Below are 12,701 nucleotides of genomic sequence, written 5' to 3'. Positions count from 1 at the left end.
GTGAGTTAGGGAGGGACCCAGTTGGAGGGACCAGGCCTAGGTGTGGCTATCAAGGCCCAGAAAGCCAGAGAGTAGTACTGTGGCACAACAGGGAAAGAAGAGGGGCAGACAAGTAAGGGCATTGTCTGAGTTTCTGGGACTGCCATAACAGAGTACCACAAACTAGGGGGCTTAACCAACAGAAATTTATTGTCTCATAGTTCTGGAGGCCAGAAGTCTGAAATCAAGGTGTTGGCAGGACCGTGCTCCCTACAAAGCCTTTAGAGCAAGATCCTTCCTTGCCTCTTCCAGCTTCTGGTAGCCCAGTTGTTCCTTGGCTTGTGGCTGCATAACTCCAATTCTGCCTCTGTCTTCACATGGCTGGCTTTCCTCTGTGTCTTCATGTCATCTTCCCTCTGTTATCTCTGTTTCTTCTCTTCTTATAAGGACACCAGTCCTATTGGAGTAGGGCCCTCCTTACTCCACTATGACCTCATCTTAACTTGATTACATATGCAAAGACTCTTTTTCCAAATAAGTGACATTCATAAGTACCAGTGCAGGAGGTTAGGATTTGCACATATCTTTTTTGTGTGTGGGGTGGGCGGGGGGGGGGGGACATAATTCAACCCTTAACAGGCATTAAAAGCAGAATCTTAGTTCAGCAAACTTTTGACTGCCACTGTGTGCCAGGCTCTATACAGGTCTCTATGGAGAAAAAATGAACCAGACGTAAATACAAAGTACAGACAGGAGACGCACACAAGGGGCACTCGATGCTGTGAGAGTTTGAAGAAGGCAAGAGCACCTTTAGTTGGAGGGACCTGGAAAAACTTCACAGAAGTGGTTAGGTTGAAGATAATTGTCGAAGGATGGATCAGAGTTCAACAGGTGACTCTGGGGAAAGCAAAAGTGGTCGGGAAAAAGGGAAGACAGTAAGCAGACCATGCAGTACAGAATGTGTGCTCTGCCCTGCAGCAATTTAAGGTTTACAGGCATGGAGTAAAGTAACTAGATTTTGGTTTTAGCTAAGGTTGCTGCCTAGATACTAGTCCAGCATGAAGTCTGCCCTCTCCATGGTCCCAGAGGCACCAGACACGCCAGGTCAGTACTCTCAGGCACTTGCTGCCTAAAATCTCCTTCCTACCTTATTATCAGGCAAACATCTACTTACCTTCTATAGCTCAGCTCCAATGTCACCAGTTTGATTTGTTGTATCTTGCTTTATTCTTCCAAAGCAGCATCAGCTCACTGTTGTTACAGCACTAAAGACACCTCGTTGTCACCATCTGTCACAGTCTATCTCCTCTACCAGACCATGGGCTTCTGGGGCTCAGGGTCTGGTTCTCGTTCATTTCTGTATCATCAGTAACCAACCCAGTGCCTGACCTGGGGTTGGCATTCAACAAATGTCACTGACCACAGTGCTGAGGAAGGATTGGAGGAGATGAAACCAGAATCAGGAAGACCCATTTTGGTGGCTCTCACAATGGTACTGGCAAGAAATGATAAAGCTTGAAGTACTGCTGAGGCAGTGTTGGGGAAGGAAGAAGAAAGACAGACTCCCCCAAGCCTAGAAAGGCAGACTTCATAACTTGGTCTCCTACAACCTGAACATCTCTTTCTAAAGCCCCAAGGACCTGAGCTTGTCTGCCCTGCTTCTGAAGGAAGGACAGACGTTGCCTTCCCTTAGTTGGGGAAGTGGTGGGGTCTGGCACAGCCCTGGCCAAGGCCCCAGGGTAGCTCTCTGCTGCTAGCCAACTGCCTCTCCTTAAAGTCTCCTCTAGAGCCCAAGAAGGGCCCCGCTACAGCCATTTGGTGGGCCAAGAGCGACCCCAGTGCCCAGGAACTAGCCCCGTGGGGCTCCCTCCTGCGGGTTCTACTTAAGGGGGAAGTCAGACCTGTGCTCAAGCCTCTTGATAATTAGCCCTGTGAAGACAGCAAAGAGCCCAGTAAGCGCCTGGACAGCAAGCCTTCCCAGCTCAATAAGACCTCAGCTAGAGCAGCTGGCACAGGGGCTGGTGTCTCCCACCTCCTCCCTCTCTCAGCATCTATGACATCTTTTAGGCTGGCCCAGCCCCTCACATCTTTTGGTGAATAGGAGCCTCCCACCAAGTACCACCATTTTACCTTCCAAAAAATAAGCCAGCTCTGTTGCATGCAGGATGTGGTGGGCCTGGGTGTGGAAGGCTAGTTTTGCAGAGGCTGCTGTGGAGCCATTCTGGCACAGTTCCTACAGAGCTCCAGGGAGGGGTCTACAACAACCTCACCAGCCTGGAGTAGGGGAAGTCTGTGCTTATACATACATCACAGACATGGCACTGCAGCTACCCAAGGAAACAAAAGGGAGGGAAGGAGGTTACTGGGTATCCTGTCATTTCAATCTGCATTCACCCCATCTGAACACAGTCACTCAACTAGGGAAGGGAGTCATGGAATAAAATCAGATGATTAGCCCTGCAACTCCATGCATACCTGCTCTTTCTCTCCTCCTTGCTCCTTTTCTTCTTCCCTCTGACTCAGTCATCCTCATATTCTGTCGCCAATACCTTCAATTGTGGACTCCCCATTTTCACCATTGGCAAGGATATTTTGGTATCGATGGAAGGCAGGGCTTCAGACAAGAAGCCAAAAAAATTGGAATGGGCCTTTCCATTCTGACAAGGCCATTGAGTTTGCCCTTTGTTCTGGATGTTTTAGGGTGGGAGAGGAAAGACAATTAGAAGACAAAGCAAGGGATGGAGAGTGTCCTGCTCTCCATGCCCTCAAAAGCCAAGGAGAACTCTCCCTTTGGCTCCGCAGATATGGATACAAAACCATCAACAGACACAGGACACATCCCTTCAGCAGACATTAACTGAGTAATTATTACGTGCTGGTCTCCTTCACACCTATACACCTTCCAGTTTATAGAGCACTTTCACATCTCTTATTTCCTCTGATTCTCACACGACCTATGAGGCACATATGGTTATCCTAACTCACTCGTTAAGAGACTGAACCCCAGAGAGGCCACAAAGAAGAATCAAGTTAGAATGCACGTCTTCTGACTCCTAGTCCAGGACTCTTTCCTGCACCAGCCACAGAGCATCGGTCTTGAAGCTGCCAAGTACAATAGTTCTCGAAGCCCTTCCTATCCAACAAAGCTCTGCAATCCTGAACAAAGTCACTGCCCTCCAAGGAGGCCAGAAAGAACCTAAAGGACAGTGACAATGACTTTGTGTTGGGCAAAGGAAGATCAGGAGACAGATTGAAATAACCCCCCCTCAGCATGATCAGAAGGTCCAGAAGGGGCAGGATCCAAATCCACAGTCACTAAGGGGACTTAGAAAAAGACCACACTCAACCAACCTTAGGCACTTGAATTAGGGGATCCCTTTGACACTAGGAGGAGTCAATTTAGAAACAACATAGAAATTGCTACCTTATGCAGTGGGAAGTCAACTTTTGCAATTCATTACTCCAAGTGGTCATATTAAAAATATAGTCACAAAGAATAGAGGAACTGAAGACATCAAATAATACTATCTCCTTCAATGCTAAAATTTGTCCAATGATTTAGATAAAGTTGTGGGTAGTAACTTGCAAAATGATCTAGAATATTCTGAGAACATCCTTAACCTTTGAGTTGACAACTGGGCAGATAGTTACGTCCTTTAATATAATATTCCTCAATGTCCTAATCAATGACATAACTCTGAGACTAATGATCCAGGAAGGCATCTCTGGCATTCTTAACTCATTCATTTCACAAATACTTATTGAACGCCTGTCCAGGGCCAGGCCCTGGGCTGGATGCCAGGGATACAACGGTGACCTGAGCAGACACGGTTTCTGCCCTCAACCTGCAGCAAAGTGAGGGACACAAACAATACAATTATAATACAAAGTGATAGGTTTGGTCATAGGGAGATAAAGGATCATATGAGGGCCCCGAGAGGGGTACCCGACCAAGCTGAGATGATCCAGGAAGCTTCTTGGAGTGATTGGACCTCTAAGCTGGAACTTAGAAAATGAATAGGAATTAACTAAGCAAAATAGTCAAAGGATAGAGATGGGGTGACAGTGAAGGGGGCAGAGACGAGGTTGAATTCCAAGCAGAGGAAATAGCTTGTGCAAAGAACTGGAGTCCAGTGAAAGGATGAGACACATAAGAAACTGAAAGCAGCTCAGAACAGCTGGTAAGTTGACTGCAAGTGGGGGAAAGAAGGGTTTTAAGGGAGATTGGGTTGGAGAGGCAGGTAGGGGCCAGACCATGAAAAGCCTTAAATATAATATTCAGGTATGTGAACTGTAGCGTGGAGGCAGAGCCCTAACCAAACCAGAAAGCACCTTTTGGAGGGTGCAGCTGAGATTGGAATCTGTCCTCAGATGCCTGCTAGAAGCATCGAAGGAGGCGCTACAGAAAGAAAATATGCAATAGGAATGAACTGCTCAAGCTGAATGGCCTCAAATGCAAAAAATACTCGTGTTCTTTTGAGGGTCAGTGCCCAGAGCAGGCGCAGATGTATGTCCCTGCACTGGGCTGCATTTCTAAGAACAAATTGGTGGCAAAGTGCTTGAGGGAATGGGCTGTGGAGTCAAAGACATCCGGGTTCAAATGCCGGTTCTGCAAACTATTGGCTTCCTGACTTTGGGAGTATTTCCTAACGTCACTGGGCCTCAGTTTCCTCATCTGTAAAATCGGGATAATGACAACTACTTGTCTCTAGGACTTCTGCAAGGATAAATGAACTAATGAACGTAATATTCTTAACACAGTGCCTGGCACATATGTGCTCCATATATGGTGCTATTATTTTTAAAACGTATATTGTCCTGGTCTGTGGGTGATAATCTGGTCAGGAGCCAATGAGATCTGATAAAAAGGCAAAGTCCAAAATGGTAGCTACAGAAGCCTCTCCCATCCTGCCTCATATGCAGACCCTTATTTCTAGTTCTAAATTGTATGTCAAAGTGACCTGACAGAAATTCTCCATGCTCAGTGCTTGGTCTCTGAGTTCTTGGGAAGGAGAACCTTCCTGGGAAGAATCACTTGGAACTCGGATGCAGCACAGTACAGGATTCTGACAAGCCTGGACGTGCTCTAGGGGACCTCCAGCAACAGTTCCAGTTGCAGAGCTAGAGAATGTTATCATAAACTCAACACGTGAGCCAATGAACCTCCCTGGGAGGTTGTGGGAAGAGATAGGACACGGTGTGTATATTAGCTCCTAGGGCTATTGTAACAAATTACCACAAACTTCATGGCTTAAAACAACAGAACTTTATTCTCACAGTTCTAGAGTCCAGAGGTCAGAAATCAAGGTGTGGGCAGGGCCACAGTCCCTCTGAAGGCTCTAGAGGAGAATCTCTCCTTGCCTCTTCCAGCTTCTACGGCTCCAGGCATGCCTTGGCTTATGGCCGCATAGTTGCAGTGTCTGCCTCCATCTTCACATGGCCAACTCTTCTTTTCTTCTTTGTGTCTCTCCTCCCTCTGTCTCTCATAAGGACACTTGTCACTGGATTTAGGGCCACCTGGATGATACAAGATGATAACTTGATTACATCTGCAAAGACTCTTTTTACAAATAAGGTCATATTCAAGGTTCGCTACATGAGGACATGGACATCCATCTTTTTGTTTCTCCTCTTGCAAGAAGAGTGTAGCGATGGGCTGCAGAGATGTCCATTTCCGCAGGGCCCCTGGTTGTTCCACCTGAAATTGCATACACTACTTGGCTCTGGACAACCGTGCATCATTTCAAGAAGCCAACACAGGTAGGTAGCTTTACTTTTCCAGAGCCATTCTCACCTAGAAGGGCAGACGAGGATCTCATTACTTATGGGGATGAGAAAGATACATACAAGGAAATGTTAATTCAAGCAAAAGGTTCATTCTTTCTTTTTTATGTACAAATTATGCAACATAATTGTTTTACAATGATTAATATTATTTCTGGGGCCTAACAAACACCATTTACAATGCAAATCTCCAGGCTGCAGAAATGTACCAGTAATCAGGAAGGGAGTAATGGCTATTGGGATGGAGTGAGGCTGAGACAGAGCGACTGGGAGAGTCACACGGCTTGCCTTTGAACACAGCGTCCAAAAGCATGTGTGCCGCTCCCAGCAAAGGCTTCAGGAAGACTTTCTGGATCTGCCCAGCATGCCCTCTGAGCAATATGGCAACGTCTCCACTTCTACCTTTCCTTCCTGAGGCTTCCGTTTAAAAAGTCACATGCTTTCACTCCTAACCAAGAGAAAGGCACATGACTAGGTGATGGGAAGATGGGAAATTGGAAAATAACAACATGGGGAAATGTGTCAAAAGTACCCATCTGTTCTAATCCACCCCATCATTAATAACCTCTCCTCCCCCCATCAAGAAAGAAAAAGCAGGAGGCCTCCCACTGTGCTGTCTCCCCATCTCCTGGTGCCATCTCCGTTGTTCATGTGATCTCATGCTCTGATGTCATTTGATTCCTCAAACGTGTGATTAGCACACACTTTGCACCACACACCCAGTTTTAGTCCTCCCTCAGCGCCAGTTAGAGCCCCCTGCGCCTCAACACCAAGTGTCCTCGTGAGATGGCTGCTCTCTCTAACTCAGCTTCCCTGCACAGAGGGGCCTCTAACACAGGATGAAAAATCACCTTGTTCTGCCTATGCTCAAACAGCACAAAACATCCCAGGGAAATATCCTCTGTCACTCTGGGATACTATTCCTCCTTATAGCTTTACTCCTGTTGCTTCCAATGTCCTGTGTTATAAATTCAATAAGTGTGAAATTTTCTAGAGAGAGAGGGAAAAAAACATTATAGTATGCGGGTATACGTTGCTAGATCGTTAATTTTCTACAACAACAATATCACAGCAATGTTGCAAGTGGTTTCCTTAGTAACACGTTAAAGTCTACAGGAAAACATTTTGGGGCAATAAAATGTTCCCATTTGAATTTTGAATAAACCTGCACACGAGGTGAGGAAGTGATATTCTAAAAATAACAGATTAAGCAATCAATTAATTTATTCAGTCATTCCATGAAACTTCAAAGTATGAAAATATTGTACTTACTGGAAATATGATGGGCTATCAGAATTGTGTCTGATGGTACTGGTCAGGTAAATTTTGAAGAATCACTTGGAAATTTTTTCACGTTTAACACTCAGCAGTGTATAAAAACAGCTCACTTGGGCATTCTGAAGTGAAGAGGGTTTATTCTTAAGGGTCCAATAATCAAGTATAGATTGCTTCCCTGGTGCTGGAATTCAGCCATCTAGATTTCCTAATTGTAATTTTCTAGGACAATGGTTTTCAAACTATACTGTACATCAGAATCCCCTGGAGGGCTTGTTAAAACATGGATTGCTGGTCCTTACCCCCAGACCTTCCAATTCAGTAGGGCTGGGGTGGAACCTGAGAATCTGCATTTCTAACAAGTTCCCAAGTGGTGCCAATGCCTCTGGCTCAGGGACCCCACTTTGAGAACCACATTCTAGGGGAAGTCTTGAAATGATTACTCTGATCTCATATACCTGAGCAATGTAAAGGTGATTTTTATATCACCCTAAAACAATCTGAATCCTAAAGCAATGTCACGCTCAGAGCTCCTCTTCCTTATTCATCATTTATAAAAAATCATAAGGAGATAGGTCCATTCTCCTGGAAGATGGAGCAGTGTAGATGGGCACAGAGGCTTTATACTTTGGAAGAGGATAGTCAGGAGGTTGGGCCCCTCCTGGGATCAGGCCAACACAGCATGGAGCAGGGACCCTATTCGTAATCACCTCCATCCCCAGGGCTTAGCAGGCGCCAGATATGGAGCAGGAGCTCCGTAAAGGTTGGCCAGATGTGCTTCAGTTCTTGAGTTAAGGCTATGGTGAGTGAGTATCTTGGTTTGTTATGGGGTTTACTAAATGTATTCACAAAGTCATTGGTGACAGGAAAATGCTTAAATCACAATCCTTGCCCTTTTGCTCCTGATAGGATAATCCAGGTCTCCAGGCAGACAGTCAGCTTATAAAATGGAAAGTGCCCTGGGCTGGAGTCAGGCCATCTTGCTTCTAGTCCTGAATTTGCCCCCACTTGCCATTGACCTTGGGTTCTCCTCCATCTCCTAGAGGGTGAGACCGGCGTGCTCTCTGAGAACGCCTTCCAGCTCTAGTAATGCAGGAGTCAGCCTTGATCCTGCACTTGTTCTTTGTTTTGGTTTGGTTGTTTTCTCTTTCTGTACCAAATCAATTTCAGTTTGAGGTAAAGGAAATTCCCAAATTACTGTTTTGTATCTTGCGGAGGATCGCTTCACACAGCTAATTTCTCAACTTCCCTTTCCTTACTCCAGAAGCTCGCTGTGTCCACATTTCAATTAATTGCCTTTTGGCACACGCCCGACTCCAAATATTTGTGCAGTTCCCGAGAAAGCCTCATTCAGCTAAGTACCTGATCGCGTCAACCTGCTCTCCGGTTCCAACATCTCAGAATATCCAAGCGAGGAAATATGCAAATGACAAAGTCACCCGGAGAGAATTCATCAGGGGAGGCAGTCACTGGAGGCAGAGAGAGAGGCTCAGATGAAAGATATTATCGCTGGCTGGAGACGAGGGAAATTGGGGTGGGGGAAGGGAGGAGGTGGAGAAGCTGAGAAGTGGAAATACTCATGCCTTACAGCACAGGATGCTTTTTCTTCAGAGAAGGGCTGAGCTGATCGGCTAAGTTGCAAATATGCTACAGAGGCACCTGCAGGGAGACAGGGCTTGTCTTAGAAGCCGGCAGAAAACGGAGTATGATTAGAAAGGCTACCCCAAGTCCCTGTGCCATAAATTCAGCACTCCTACTTACAGACAAACTCCTACCATTAGAATCACTCCTCAGTGTGTTTTCTAACATTGCAAAGTGGTTGGGATGTAATGCTCATAACAAAAGTGGTATGCAAAATTATATAAACACAAGATCTCAAATGCATAGAAAATAAGACAGGAAAACATGCCAATGCTTGTTCGCCTCTGGGTAGCAAGATCATTGACAAGCTTGTCCCCTAATTTATATTTTTCTTCATTTTCCAACTTTTCTACAGGTAACAAGTACTGCTCTATTGCTCCTAAGATAGAAAAAAAAAGATTTTTAAAGTTTTTTTTTTTTTTTTTAACAAAAAACATGCTTTGAAGGTAAGTCACTGTCTTCAAAAAGCTCCAGGTAAAATGCCAACCTATTGCCTGAAAGGGACGGTCCGTGAACAGTTCTGCATAGCTTAGTTTGTCATCATTGTGACTCTCCTGCTAGAAAGCTAGACCAGGGGCCAAGAGTTGTGTTTCATTCATCTTTGCACCCTGTGGGCTTAGCACTGATCCGACATGAGATGGGCATCAAACGTGTATTGAATTGCACCAAAAACAGGAGACAATAGATCTCAGAGGAAATGGAACCCAGGATGATCTTTGAAAGAGCAAGGGTGATTTGGACAGGTTCAGGGCAGAGTAAGCCCCAGGAGACAATGTACTATGGGATTCCCAATGGAGAAGACAACAGCATGAGGGTCTTAAGCACTGGCCTGGGGAGGGGACTGGAGTCAAAACAGGCTCAGGGTGGGGGACCACCAAGGACTAAGCCCCTCATTGCACAGATTCACCACTAGCCAGCCCTGTCTTACAGCATGAGTAGTTCAATGGCTTTGGACATTCTTCCGTTGAGCTCTGGTTTCAAAGTTACTCCATCCATGGAGACACCAAAAGCAAAACGGAAGTTACATGAAGGAGAACTTGCAAAGCTTCTTCAAAGTTGGCTGGGTCTGCCCCACCTGGACTAATAACATGGTGCTGAGTGCTAGCGAAATCTCCAGGGAAATGTGAGTAGTTTTAAAGTTTGAGCAGGATCCCACAATAAGACTCAGGAATATAAGGAAGAAACTGGAAGCACATCCAGGAAATCGAAGGCACAGAATGGTAGAAGGACTTTGACAAAACACAGTGACATGATGTAGTTGGGTTCGTTGCCACCATGCGTGTACCTGAGGGAACTCATTTACGTCAAGTAAATGGAAAACATATTTCCTTGATTTTCTCATTTGGGAAACGCTACTTACACATATAATTATACCTACTCATTTAATAAATATTTATGGAGTGCCTACCATGTGTTAGGAGCTGGAAATTGGCAATGAATAAAGCAATACTCCCTGCTCTTGAGGAATATGTGAGGTGGAAGGAACGTCTACTATCTAGTTCCACAGATGCGGTTTACAGATCAAGAGATCACAGCCCACCACAAGGAAGCAATGTGACCAAGAGTTAGTGTGCTTTCACTGTTTTTTTAATACCAGGAGGTTTTCCACCTCGTGACTTCTCAGGGTTTTCTCTGCCCACCTGCAATGCTCTTGCCCTACTCCATTGACGAAAATTCTACTCACCCTCTAAGGCTTGTTTAAATGTCATCTAGGCTCTCTGAAGCTTTCTCTATGCCTTCCTTTGGGTTCCCATTGCCCTCTCTACCTCTATTACGGCATTTGTCACAGTCTGCCTTGAACTTTAGCGAGTATACATCTGTCCCTTCCGCTCTATTCTGAGCCCCCTGAGGGCAGAGACCACCTCTCATTCATCACTAGCTTAGCACCTGGCACAGCTGAGGGGAATAACATTTATGGAGGAGCCACCAAAACATGGACACTGTGCTAAACACTTTATAAGCACTGTCACATTTAATCCTCACCAAACTCTCTAAGGTGGATATTATGATACTTGATTTCAAGATGAGGAAACAGAGACCCCGAGACATTAAATAACTTGCTCAAAGTCACAAAACCAAGCGGAGAAGGCGAGATTCGGCAAGTTCCAAGGTCCACGCTCTCCTCATTACATATTGCAAGCTTTGTAAGCTCTATGAGGTCAAAGACCATGTTTGTCCTGTCCATAGCACCTGGCACATTGTCCAACACTTGTGGTATTCTACTGGCACACAGACTAACCCTGAGTCAGTGTGGGAGGGGATGACAAAAGAGCATGAATACCAGGAGGCAGGGGCCATTGGGGGGTGATCATGGAGGCTGCCTACCAACAGAGGGCATGATGCAGAGATACTCTGTGGTACCACCTGAACAGTTCTGCCATTAGAACGACCTTATGTTCAAGGGCAAAAATCAAAATGAACACACAGAACCTTAAAACAAAAAACAGAGCCAGCCCTGATGGTCTAGTGGTTCAAGTTCAGTGTGCTCCGCTTCGGCAGCCTGGGTTCAGTTCCCTGTCACGGAACCACTCCACCCATCTGTCAGTAGCCATGTTGTGGCAGTGGCTCACATAGAAGAACTAGAAGGACTTACTACTAGAATATACAACTATGCGCTGGGGCTTTGGGGAGGGGCAAAAAAAAGAGAGAGGAAGATTGGCAACAGATGTTAGCTCAGGGTGAATCTTTCCCAGCAAAAAAAAAAAAAGGAAACATGAACCTTGTGCTCATGGATATAAAATCTTAAAAAAACAAACCAAAACAAAAACAGACAAAGGGAGCCTTAAGATGCCAATGACATAATTCCCTAGAGATAAAGTATAAAGCAGAACCATATTGGACAAGCAGTAAAGCCAGGTAGCGGCTGGGAAAATGGTGATGTGACTGAGATCCAGGGATGGGCAATGATAGGGATGCTGGGACTATTTCTGTCACAGAGTATGTACAGGCACCCTGAGGAGGAGGCTGCACATGGCACAGGGCTGAGCGGGCCTGCTAAGAGACTAACTGGTTTAGACATCCATCTCACTTCCTAATTCCTGAGCCAAATCTCCTAGGGGACTGCGTTTTTTTCCAGGTCACCACCAGCTCCCATTCCCCACCTCCCCCAGCCCTCACTGGCTGGCTTTGCCTCGGCCTCAAACACCAGATCCAGGTTTTCAGAAGCTCCGGGGTAAACCATGGAAGGCTCCGTGGATCCACATTTTCATCTCCTCCGTCCAACTCCAGCTGAGAAATAGCCACATCTCTGGGAAAGGGATAAAAGCCTGAGATTTTTTTCTCACTGGGTCCCTTCAATATTTTTTGAGTATTTAGAAAAAAGGGAAAAAAAATCTCCCTCTCCATGGACCTGCTTCCTTTTACTGCATGCTGAGAGCTAGACAAGCCATGTGATTCTTCTGTGCATCACCTTCTAGGAAGCACAGAACTAAACTCAGTGTTTGTGTCTTACCCTAGGTTATAAGTTCCTTACGGGCAACAAGAGGGGTGTGTTTCTCCCTTTGCTCCTACAGGGCCTGGCACAGGGTTTAGCAAAGCGATTCACGGAAGATGGTGGAAGTTAAATGCGCCCAGCACAGCGCCCCCACCTCCACCCCAAGATCTCCAACCTTCCTTTTCATTTTTTAAAAAACTGCCTTGTGATATACGTATTTTATGGTGACCTACCTCAAATCCTTTTTGTAGGCAGGCAGGGAATAAATGAATAAATAAACAAATAAATAAATAACGGACTCCCTCCTGCCTGGGGGTACTTCAGCAGGGCTTTGTCAGCTCTGCTTCCAGAAAATCCACCTGAACGGGGACTGAGCCAAGACACAGCAGTTTGGGAGCTCAGCGAGCTCTTTTTTTTTTTTTAAACCTAGATAAGCTTGGGTGCCTCAAGTAAATTCCCCTTTGATTGGTATGTTTCATCAGTTGAACTCTAATTGGTGCAAACAGGTAATTTGGAGATTACAAGATTTATTCTTCTATAACAGTGATTACTGATTGCTAATGATAGTGCTGATTTTTAGGTGTTTAAA

Source organism: Ceratotherium simum, chromosome 22 (genome assembly GCF_057802395.1).
Source record: "Ceratotherium simum simum isolate JZ-2026a chromosome 22, ASM5780239v1, whole genome shotgun sequence".
In the NCBI taxonomy this organism is placed as follows: domain Eukaryota; kingdom Metazoa; phylum Chordata; class Mammalia; order Perissodactyla; family Rhinocerotidae; genus Ceratotherium; species Ceratotherium simum.
This window is presented reverse-complemented; position numbering follows the sequence as displayed.